At 39.3% G+C, this 12,969-nt stretch overlaps 1 long non-coding RNA gene across 3 annotated transcripts in view; it reads left to right on the forward strand.

Moving 5' to 3' along the window:
• Positions 1–6,362, forward strand: part of LOC137544092 (uncharacterized) — a 51,118-nt gene extending 44,756 nt beyond the window's left edge. For all 3 annotated transcript variants that reach the window (XR_011025724.1, XR_011025723.1, XR_011025722.1), the window contains 2 exons: positions 2,793–2,881; positions 5,387–6,362. This is a non-coding gene — a long non-coding RNA (uncharacterized lncRNA). The remainder of the gene's footprint in view (positions 1–2,792; positions 2,882–5,386) is intronic.
• Positions 6,363–12,969: the final 6,607 nt, after the last annotated feature.

Raw genomic sequence — 12,969 nt, forward strand, 5'->3', positions numbered from 1 at the left:
AGAAATAGGTGCCCCCAGTATAGTTAGCCAGCCATAGGTACCCCCATTATAGATAGCTAAGCATAGGTGTCCCCAGTACAGTTAGGCAGGCATAGGTGCCTCCAATATAAGTAGCCAGGTAGATGTGTCCCCAGTATAGGTAGCCAGGTATAGGTGACCTCAGTATAGGTAACCAAGTACAAGCGCCCCCAGTATAGACAGGCATAGGAGCCTCCAGTATAGGTAGCCAGGCATAGGTGCCCCCAGTATAGGTAGCCAGGCATAGGTGCCCCCAGTATAGGCTTACAATGCTCGCAAGAGCAGGGCTTTCTCACCCTTTTGTTACACATTTATTCTTATTAATTATGTCACTGTTATTACCAATTCTGTACTTTGTACCTATTCTGCATTTTGTACCATCTCTGCATTTTGTACAATGGTCTATACCGTTGTCTGTATTATTTTGTACCCCGTGTTTGTTTGTTACTTTGTACAGAGCTTTGGAATACATTGGTGCTTTATAAATCAATTATATTAATAGGACCCAGGCATAGGTGCCCCGAGTATAGATAGCCAACCATAGGTGCCCCTAGTATAGGTAGCCAGGCATAGGTGCCCCCAGTATAGGTAGAAAGGCATAGGTGTCCCCAGTATTGGTAGCCAGGCATAGGTGCCAACAGTGTAGGGAGCCAGGTATAGGTGCCCCCAGAATATGAATCCAGGTATAGGTAGCCAGGCGGGGGGAGGGGGTGCAGCAGCAGGCACATGCAGAGTGGGTAATTACAATAATTACGCTGCCGAGATCCACGTGCCACATGTATTTACTTCCTGGTCCCCCCTTGCATTCCTTCTCACAGTAACAGCAAGTAAGTACATGTGGCACGTGGATCCAGGCAGTGTAAGTATTGTGTTTGTCTAGCCTCCCCTGTCCGGGGAGATGGGCTGTCTGTGACTTTCCGTGCATGGGTCCCTGTTTGAGTGTAGGCCCTACACCACTGATAGTGACATGGAACTGCAGCTTAAAGCAGAACTGAAATAAAAATAAAAACAAAGAGTTTCATTTACCTGGGGGTTCTGCCAGCCCCTTGCAGCCGTCCTGTCCCGCGCCAGTCCTCCACGATCCTCCATTCTCCCACCGCCAGCTACCGTTCTCCCACCGCCAGCAGCATCGACTTCTAAGTCGACGGCAACTGCGCCTGCACAACATGCATAGCTTTCTACGCAATCCTGCCCGCAGTAGCGTCCTGCGCTAACAGCGCAGGACGCTATTGTGGGCAGGAACATGAAGAAAGCTACACATGCCTCGGGACGCGCAGGTGCAGTTGCCGCATCAGCGATACCAAAAGTAGCTGGCGGTGGGAGAATGGAGGATCGTGGAGGACCAGCACGGGACAGGACGGCTGCAAGGGGCTGGCAGAAGCCCCAGGTAATATTTTTATTTCAGTCCTGCTTTAAATGAGCAGAAACAGTTAAGCTGCAGATAATTTACCATCAGCCAATAGAACAGTCAATCATCAATGCACTATTTAGCCCATAACTGAGCTCCATGAGATTAACAAAGGACTGTAGGGTTTACATCCAAGAAGATACATTTAAAACAAATTAGAAAAAAAAAAGGCACTCATATAGTTGCACTTCACGCAAATAACTTCTTTCACATTGGATGTGTGACTACTACATTTTGAAGAACACGTGTCTGTAGAACCAGGGCTGTGGAGTCGGAGTTGCAGTCAGAGTTGAAGAAATGTTTGGGTAACTGGAGTGTAAGTTGGAGTTGGTGGTTTCAAAACTGAGGAGATGGAGTCAGAGCTGGAGTCGGATCATTTTTGTACCGACTCCACAGCCCTGTGTAGAACAAAAAGTAATAGCAGACTGAATACAGATTAACGTTGCTGAAATTCCTGTGGCCAACATTTCAGAAGATACAGCCACTTCCTGTTTACAGTATTCCTGACCTGCTCTCATAGGCTGAAATTCTCCTTTATGAAAAGAAATAACTATTTAAAGAGAAACTTCTCTGGAAGTAGAATTAGTGAAAAAAAAAAAAAACAAGCAGCAGAAATGATGTATAGGAAAGAAGTAATAGTGCAAAGAATGTTATAAATCCCTTTCTCATTTCAATATCTAGAGTTACAGAGAACTCAGCAAGCTCATGGTGAACCAGAACTTCTAGGAGTGTGTAAGGGACTACAATGGGCCAAAAAGCCCTCTTACTAAAATGCTATGGAAAACAAAAGTATGCTTTCTTAAAACTTTCTGTTTTTTGAAAGCATACTTTTGTTTTCCATAGCAATTAAGTAAGAGGGCTTTTTGGTCCATTGTAGCCCCTTACACACGCCTAGATGTTCTGGTTCACCATGAGCTTGCTGGGTTCTCTGTAACTCTGGGTGTTTCAAGTCCTACCCCATAGAGCCACATTAATCCATGCCATGCACTAATGAGGATCAATCAATCCGAAACAGTCCGTATGCATATTGGGTTATTGTGGCTCTGTATATTTAACAAGCTGACACATCATTGCATTCCAGCGGATCTGAAGGTGTGTTTACTTAGCTTACAGGGACAACAATGGGTGATTTGCATATTTCAGCAGTAATGCACTGGGAGACATCTCGGAGCTCAGTCCAACCTGAATTATCGCAAATACTTTCTGTTTTAAGAAAGCATACTTTTGTTTTTCATTTCAATATCCATATATTATGACATTTATTGTATGTACTGTATGCAATAAGTACAGGTTTGCTTTTAAATGTTATAAATATCAGATTTTTTGTATTCCCATTCTAATGTTCTGTTTTATGCCTTTGATACAGCTGGTGCCATTACTTGGTTTCACAGGTCTGGGGATCGTCAACGTAGGTTTCTACTTGATAAAGCATACTCTGTTCAACCCAGAAATAAGGTAAAAGACTGAGGTTAAAAAAAATGAAAAAGCATTACCTGCCACTAGAACTAGTTACTAATCAAGTATAAGTAAACTGAAAAATGAGCATACTTACTGTAAACAACGATAAAGGGCATGAACAAATTAAAATATTAAAAAATCAGACGCCATATGATGGGCAGTTCCAGAAGCAGGAAGCATTGCTCTGCCATTATCAGACATGGGTCCATATGGAAGTAACTTTTTCTCCTGAGTTTTTTGAGCGTCTTGAAGGCCTGCACGATTTTAGGAAAAAATTGAATTGCCATTTTTTTCTGTCAAAAATTGTGGTTTTGATTTTTCACGATTTAATCAAGTTCTGGCATTAGATTCACTATGTACTACAACATTTATAAACATGCATCGACAGAAAATGACATCCTACTATCAAATTGATAGTAGGATGTCATTTTCTGTCATGTTTATAAATTTTACTGCTTTGTGAATTTATCAAAACAAATAGCAGCTATTAATAAATGCAAAGCGGAGTTCCACAGCAGATCCTGGGCAGTGGTGGGGATCCAAGTTGTTTGCTAGACAGGATAGTGGAGAGATAACAGATCCTGGGAAGTGAGCAAATGTACAGTACACCGTGTGACCACTGGAGACAGGAGTGCAGAACAGGAGTGCCTGATGGGCGGATCCTTCTCCTCCATAAGTAACAAGCATTACACTACTTACTACCGCTCTGACTCCTTCCAGCCAACACAAATAATTCTACGCATGGAACGTTTAAAATAGCATGCGTAGAAAGCATGCACGCTTAAAACTGTACACATGAAAAAATCGCCACTTTGACGATTAGAAAATTGTCTTGCCGCAAATCGTGATATCGATTTTAAAAAGCTATATAGTGCATCCTAGCGTCTTGCAATGGAAAGGTACCAAAAAGTAGTTGAAAAAAGAATTATAAAATTTATTTTGTGTATTTTCTTACTTGGGGAGGGTTTAAAAGGCATTGTATTGACAAGGTGTTAAGATATCACCTAGGAGAAAACTCAAGAGAAAAAGGTAATTGCATATGGGCCCTGGTAGCACACCTCTGTATCTTGTGAATGCAATCCTTTCATTGCAAAGTGATCACTGTTTATCCAAAGATCTTTCACAGAAAAGAATGACAGTGTGAAGAACCAGACACAAAACTGGAAATCCTTGTCTTAGCTTTACAAGTAGCCAAGTTTATATTGCGTAACTGGCATTTTAGAGATAGGTCTTTTTAGTTAGGTCATTATTGTTTTTCGAATATACACTATATTTCATTATCATGAACAGATACACATTCAAGATGTGTCAAATTATGTACGCTGCTGAAATGCATATTGTACAAAAAAACAACAACCCAGAATCGAATTGAAAAAGAAACCTGATAAAGAACATTTAAATGCATTTCTTATATAGTCAGTTCAATTACTGGAGTCTTTTTTTAGCCGTACAATAGGACAGAGTTGTTTGTAAGTTGTCATGGTTTTGCTGAACTGTGCTGTCCAGACAGTTGGCTGAGAGTGTGGTTTTGCCCATGTGGCAGAATTCTAGAAGCTTGGGTTGCCTGTTCTAGCGTACAAGTGCAGTAGACACTGTCTCATTGGGTGCAGGATATTATTGATAATTATAATATCTGCACAAACTACCATCTGCTTTCCTTACACTAACTGCTCCACTCTTCAATACCTAACATCTCTACACTTCTAATGCTAACCTCTCCACATCTAATACTACCCTCCCTCCCAGCTACCTTTATTGGTTACCAGTAACCTTCAGGACATGGCAATATAATAGCTGAACCCCAATACATTTTCCCCATACTTACCTACCCGTCCAGCCATTATCTGAGTATACCTACAGTATAGCCAAATGCATTATTGATCCATTTGCTATTTCCTGCTGTTCCTTGCACTTGGCTATCTCTTATCCGAACACCAGCACCAATAGCCGGATGCCTATATGGAAAGATCCACCTGATGCCCTCATAGCTACAAAGCTGCACTGCGGCCTGCAAATGCTCAGAATTACGATAATCGGTCATGAGCCAAAAGCTCTTGTTTTGCCTGTTCTGCTACAAGCCCATCTGAATCCCAAAACTGGCTGGATGAAGTTCAGCTTTAATTAGCAAGTGCTTACTCTACTGAGCACAAGATTCCTGTGTGCTGTGCTGTCCTTACATATAATATAACAGTATGCAGATGGCGAGAAAAGATATTACCTGTAAGTTCCTTCAGCTGTTTGCAGGGGATTTGCAGTTTGTTTGTTACACAGCCACACTGGTCCCATCTGCTGCGAGAGCTCGTGTGCAATACTGATTGGTTTTGATTCTATCAGCCACAAAGAACAGGCATGAAACAAACTTCCCAAGCAATCTTAACCCAATCACTGTTTCAAATCTCACAAGATCAGTTTATTAATGTCCTCTATCTGTTCCATTACTGCATAGAAAAAAATAATAATTTCATTTGATTTATATTTTTGTTTTGCTGTTTTTTTTTGCAGTTGGGCGAAGAAGGAAGAACCAGAGCCGTGGTATAAATGAGGTCTGGACCTCTGGAGGAGAGGTGAAGACCTCAGGATGTTTTTAAAATGAAAACAGGTAGAACGGATTGAAATCTAAATGACTGTACTTGTACCAACCGTAGAGCGAGATTACTCAGCAGATCGGCTATAAATGCAATCAGCACATCCACCGCTTAAAAACATGTCACCTTGTCTCACTTATTCCGCTGAAGATACCATGCTGAATTCAGGCAATGACCGAGGACTTATCTCTCTTGGTGCCTTTAGCTTGCAGTATATATTGAAGAGTCTATTAACTCTGTTAACCAAATTGCCCAAATCACTTTTATAGAACGGACTATATCTAAAGTATATATTTGACCAAAGATGCTGCAGTAAATTAAAGTGAACCTGGGGTGCAATAAACCGATGAGATGAAAACTTATATTTATCCTCCTACTCCTAAATATGACTTTTTAAAGTATCTCATGGTTTTATTTTATCTTTAAACATTTACAAAGTAGGTTGAATGCTTTGCCGTCTCGAATCAGTAACAGCTGGTTAAGCATCCCAGAGTTAAAATACATGATCTATTGACCGATTTTTATACCCTTCTGCTCTCAGAAGTTGTATTCTGCCAGGAAAACTTTTATGACTGTAATTTGCTTATCAGTGAGTTTACTATATTCCATACAAGGTACAGACAGAAGCTGTCACTTCTATGCCTTGACATTAAAGGCAGCAAAATGAAACAAGTAAAACAATGAATATATTTTGTACTGTACATACACATTTTATCTTATGTCACATATCCCCTGGGGTACTCTTTAAGCTCTAAGCCTGGCTTTAAATGTCAATACACATTGTAAAACGTACATCACCACAACAACAATAGTACAGGGAGAACAGAACTTTATGGGGGGTTATTTAAACAAATTATTGGTCAATTACTTACCTAAAATGCTCAAGAAATGAACACTCCCAAACATGAAAATAAAATTGTCATAATATATTTACATGCATATGTGTACATTAAAAAAAATAACTTAAATGTACCTCATATGTACACACACACACACACACACACACACACACACACACACACACACACACACACACACACACACACACACACACACTAAATTCATGGACTAACTCTATTCTTTCACTATATCTCCTCCTTCTGTTGCAGCAGTGTGGGCATCACTTTTGTCTATCCCTTATGGTTCCCATACACGGTACAATAAAAATAAGTTCAACTTTCTTTTCCTGTTCATTCGACCAAAACGATCAAATTGAATGAAAGAGAAAAATAATCTTTTTTTTTTTTCGATCAAGATTATCCCATTTTTTCAATAAAAATCCGATCAGACATGTTGGAAAAATCTTTATATTCAATGTAACTGAATAAGCGAACAAAATTATCTAATCGGAAAAAAATTCAGAAATTGTACCATGTATGGGCACGTTTAGTGTGACCCTGATAGCAAAGTGAATCCCACTATGCAGAAAGCTGTGAAAAGGTTGATTTAACAAATCAAGTAACACATGCAATAAAAGAAAGTGTGAATAAAGCAAAAATACTCAAGCGACTCATAGAGCATCGTAAATGTTTTAGTTGTGACCTCGAGTGGTGGCATTATCACTATTGCATTCAATTCTGGGTTGATTATTACAGCATAGAGCAGTTATATATTTTACTACTAAGGTTTATTTACATTTTTGTTTTTTCAGTTATACTCTAGAGCGTACCGGTTTTTGTCTTCCTAACTACAGAATAAGCATTCAGAGACATTTTGAAGCATTTGTAAAAGCCTCAATGCCTTTTTCGACCTTCACAACACAACATTTTTTCTTATGCCTTATGCGTGACCTGCCCCTTAACCCATCAGCAGCATCAACAGAGTTATCTTGTTTGAGATAAGTGCACTTGACTTTTGCGCTTTTGACCTCAGTCAACAGAAAACATTATGCTGTAAATTTTTGGAATGCTTTGATCTCTCTCTCAAGCAGAAAATATAGAAACTGAAAGCAGAAGTCCTCTGTTATTGTCTCGCACTGCCCCCTAGTGACACCTGGCCATAAATACACATTACAGCAGTACTAATACAAATTACAGCAGGATAAATTGGCCTGGAGCACTTTCAAGCCTCTAAATAAATTGGCTGTTAAGGGGTTAAAGTATGACAACCACCATTTTTTTAATAAAACAATGTGCTCCACTGAGTGAATGTAACTGACCTAACTTGGTATTAAATGTCCAACTTACTTTTTTGAGTTCCTGAATACCATTGTTGGAATTCCTGGTGACGTCAAGTAATTGTTCAATAAAGTTAGATTTTAGCACAGCCAAACCTGCACCAAGTACGAATAAAGCCAGTTTTACATATGTACACATCAGCAATGTAATCATGAAAACAAATCACAGCAGTGAAATGGTTAAGCTGACTTGTGAAAGATTTCCTCTTTTTTTCCATACCATATGCTAGAGTAAATGATCGTTTACACTGTGTAAGCCTTCAACAAACATTCAGTAATTGGTGCACACCTGTCTCTTATCACTTCTTAAAATCCCTGTAGGAATGATTGGCAAAACTACATCACCATTAATGTTATTTCTAAACGATCATATAAAAGAGATAATTATGCCCAAAGTGTTCTACGACATAATCAGATTCAAATAATTATAAAAAGCCACCACAGAATCTAGATTCTGGAATTCTATTTTACGCACATGAAGATAATACAACCACTACATTCCCATAATCACTGCATTAATGTTCTAGCGTAACAAAGTATATTGTTGATACACAAATGTATTTTCATAATTATTAATTAATTATTAATCCAATTAATCATTTAAAAATCACCTTTTATTTAGCCATGTAAGCAGCTTTGGTTCTGTAGATATGACAAAATATTCAACACATGCTTCTTTGTAGCCATGGCAACAATCTACTTTTTTGTTGCACACACAAAAAAAACAACAACTTTCAAACTCCTATTTTGTACACACACAAAAAAAGTATTTTTTGGTCTCTGAGCCTGGTACAAACATTCAATTTTGATTGGTGAATTTTACTACTTGCATGATGCATGAGAGTTTACCTGCATCATCTGTTCATAGTATTCACAATCAGCTAGTCCTCATACTATATGAAATTGGTAAAATTGGCAGTCAATGGACAATCAACATTGGATGTGTGATCAATTTGTTAACTTGGTAGATATTGAGGACACAAAGTGTCTCTCCAGATTTAAAATGAACTCGATGGTGAAAGACATATGAAAGCTGCTATATTTATTTCTCTATAAACAATTCCAGTTACCTGGCAGTCCTGCTGATCTTTCTTTTCAGTAGTGTCTGAATCAGACACCTGAAACAAGCATGCAGCTAATCCTGTCAGATTTACATCTGATCTGCATGCTTTCTTCAAGGTCTATGGCTGAAAGTATTAGGTATTAGGGGCAGTGGATCAGGACGACAGACAGACAATATGCATTGTTGAAAAAACATAATTATGTCAGGTTCCTTGTATCTCTCATTTCGGGTTTCCTTTAAGCCTGACATACATACATCAAATTTTGATTGGCCAATGACTGATCAATGTTATCCCACCCATGTAATATACATGCCTAGCTAAACAATCTGTTCATATTTTTCAAAGTCTGTTGGCCCTCATGCTACGTGGAGGTAAAACTGGCCACTGATTAGCCAATCAAAATTTGGATGCGATAACCAGGCTTAAGCCTGGTACACACTTTCAACTATGATTGGCCAATCACTAACCAATTTTAGCACCTCCATGTAGTATGATGGTTTACCTACACAATCTTCACATAGTATTTAATATATGTTGACCCTGTTCAGTGATTGGCCAATAATTATTGAAAGTGTGTACCAGTCTTTAACCACTTAAGCTCTCAGTCGTTTTCACTTTATGCATCCGAGCAATGTTCACCTCCCATTCATTCGCCTATAACTTTACCACTACTTATCACAATGAACTGATCTATATCTTGTTTTTTCCACCACCAATTAGGCTTTCTTTGGGGGGTACATTTTGCTAAGAGCTACCTTACTGTAAATGCATTTTGACAGTAAGAATAAGAAAAAAACGAAAACAATTCATTATTTCTCAGTTTTCGGCCATTATAGTTTTAAAATAATACATGCCTCCATAATTAAAACCCACGTATTGTAATTGCCCATTTGTCACGGTTATTTCACCATTTAAATTATGTCCCTATCACAATGTATGGCGACAATATTTTATTTGGAAATAAAAGAGCATTTTTCCCGTTTTGCATCCATCACTATTTACAAGCTTATAAAAAAAAAATATATAGAAATATTTCATCTTTACATAGATATTTAAATAGTTTTAACCCTTAGGTAAATATTTATGTGTTGTTTTTTAAATTGTAATGTTTTTGTTTTTTCTTATTAAACATTTTATGTGGGTATTTTTGGGAGGGGGGAAGTAAATAGTGTTTTATTTAGGGAAACATTTGTGTAGTGTAATTTTTTTTTACTTTTAGATGTAGTTTTACTCTTTGGCCACAAGATGGCAACCTCGAGTTTGTTTACATGACGTCACTCTAAGCGTACAATGTACGCTTAGAGGGACATAGTCTCAGAAAAAGCGTAGCTTCCGAGAAAAGCTGTCGCTTTTTCAGCGGGGGAGAGGAATCAGTGGTCGGGTACCATAGCCCGATACATTGATTCCTGGGCTACCGAATCCGCGGCCAAGAGTGCGCGTGCACGTGCGCGATCGGCCAGGGGAGCGCGCCTGTCCTCCTTGACGTTTTTATACGTCAAGGAGGACAAAGTGGTTACGTTTGTATACAATCATCCAATTTTGATTGACGATTGGCCAATTTTACCACTTCCATGTTCAAGAGCTTACCTATGCAATCTGTTCATAGTATTCAAATTCTGTTGGCCCACATGCTTCATGAAGATGGTAAAATTGGTCAGTGATTGGCCAAAATTGCATATGTACGTACACACTTTCAATTATGATTGGCCAATCACTAACCAATTTTGCCACTTCCATAGTGTCAACACATATTGAATACTATGTGACCAGATTGTGTAGGTGAACCCTCATACTACAAAACTGGAAAGTGATTAGCCACTCCTAATTAAAAGTGCTTTAGGGTTACGTGGCCTTCATATCTAGTTTTCAGAGAAAAGCAGAGTAGCTAGACTGAATCAAGCAAGGTTAAGCTGCGCATGTAATGGTGTAAAACAGTTACTTGAGAGTTCGCCAGCTGTAGCCTTCCGTATCAGGTAGTCAAAGTCAATAGTACAATCCTGCTGCACTCCCACTGTAAGAGTGTCCTCACCATAGAATTCCACCACGTTTCCAAGAACCTCCAAAAAAGATACAGAACAAAGAGGGGCACATAGGGCATAACATTTACACTCGCACACACCCTAAAAGTGCAAAGCCACACTCCATGCAGAAAGTGCACCATCACCAGATGCTATGGATAGACTCCCACAAACCTCCCCTCAGAGTGCCTGCTTACCCGCAGGCTTCTTAAACATACAGCAGAACAAGGCAGCCGTTGCTAACAATTAATCCTGGAGCCTATATGAGAAGTAGCTGGACTGTAAGGACTTTAGATATCAATAATTAGATCTAACAATTTTAGGCAACAATCTCATCTTTATACAATCATACAGAATACTTTGGAGCAAGATGTAGTACAGTTCAGGGGTTGGATCATGCTTGAACATTAAATAAAAAAAAAAAAAGTTTTAGTAAAATGTTTTACTAAAGTTCAAGCATGATCTAGCGCCTGAAATGTAGGTACAACTATGGTACATCTTGCTACAAAGTTTTCCACCTGATTGTATAAAGATGAGATTGTTGTCTAAAAATAGCTAGCCTAGTTCTAACAATTGATAGGTCCGGCTACTCTGCTCTACTCTGCACTCCTCTTCCCCGTACAAGCACAGTAAAGCACCACCCAACACTCCCCTGCATGTCACATGACTGAGTCACTTCAAAAGTGAAGACGAGTGTGGAGGAGCAGTCCCACTGCCAGCAGCCTGTAATGTATGGCTCCTCTCATGCCCTGCATCAACAAAGGAGTGCTCCTCCGGGGGCTGTAGTTACGCTCCTGGGCTATTCAATGTTCACACCATTTCCCCATCTCACCTTGATGACCATCTGCAGGGGTCACATAGCAAGTGTACCCATTCTTGATCCCCTCCCATCCCCAGCCATAATAATGGCATCAATAACAAAACCTGTATCTGAGGACAGGAAGGCAAGTAGTAGTCTTCCTACGGCTAGGGTCCTCTTCTCTGAGGTTACAGGGACGTCTCCTCCTATGGTTACACCCCTGGTGAGATTCCATTCATGCTGTGAACTTTTTGCCAAATGGACTTAAAGAGATAAATATATATGTCAGATACTTCTAGCACTGGGTGCCTCTTAGCATATTCAACCGCAGTGGTTTGTGTATGCTTCTTCTATCTAGGACATGAACAAGCGCATCCACCTGATCATGCACAAGAAAGGTTTGCGCAAGAATAGTAGAACAAAGCGTTTATGCATGGAGGAAAAAGGTCACGCACAAGCAACTTTTGTGAAGATTTTACAGGAAAGGTGACGGGGTGGAGGTTGGGGTAACATTGATTCTCTTGTTCAGCGTTTACCTCTAACTATAATGTTCCTTTAATACTGGAAAGAAACAAGGATTAAGCCAAAATATCCCCTTGTCATGTTCAAACCTTGCACACATAATTAGATTACTACAAAAAGAATTATTGCGCTGCAGTAAAGTATAATCTTGTTAGCTTGGCGTAGCATGCTAAGATGGTTTGTACACCTCCGACATTCCAAACTGCTCTTTCCTTTTGAAAAACTGCTTATGTTGAAGCCACCATTTATGGACAGTGGAAAATTTATTTGAGTTGTAATAATATTTTTCCCCACAGTTCTCCGGGATCTGAAAAAAACTTCTTGCAGACTGCGATGGACTCGTACTGCTTCTGCATAGGAAATTATTTCTGTGTCACAAATCATTTGCCCACTTTATATAAAATCACTGTTATCTCTTCCTCCTCTGGGGAAAAGTAATATTGTGGACAGTAAAAACTGTAATTTATTCGCTAATTATACACAGAGTGATACACTTATGAAGCCGTCACACACAGCCAGCAACGGCTCAAAGGGACTCAATTAGGCCTGTTATTTTTAGAATTTACAGGCTACCTACAATCATCTTATATTAGACAATGGACAGCACCAGTGTACAGTTCGAAGGACCAAGGAATAAACTTGAAAGGTATATGCAGAATATATGTTTTTCTTTCAGGCAGGGAACACACTTGACTGTTTCCGTGCATGTTTTCTGCACAGAAAAACTGAGAACGCATGTTAATCAATGGGCTAGTTCACACTTAATATGTTGTTCGTGCGCAGAAAAAAACTGACATTCTGCATCATGCTTCTGCACATTTTGTCAGTTTTCTCTATCAATTACATCAGCTGCTGTGCAGAAAAAGGACGCAGAAAAACGCACGCAGAAATTGAAAGTCAAGTATGTTCCCTGCCTTAAGG

Source organism: Hyperolius riggenbachi, chromosome 2 (genome assembly GCF_040937935.1).
Source record: "Hyperolius riggenbachi isolate aHypRig1 chromosome 2, aHypRig1.pri, whole genome shotgun sequence".
In the NCBI taxonomy this organism is placed as follows: Eukaryota; Metazoa; Chordata; class Amphibia; order Anura; family Hyperoliidae; genus Hyperolius; species Hyperolius riggenbachi.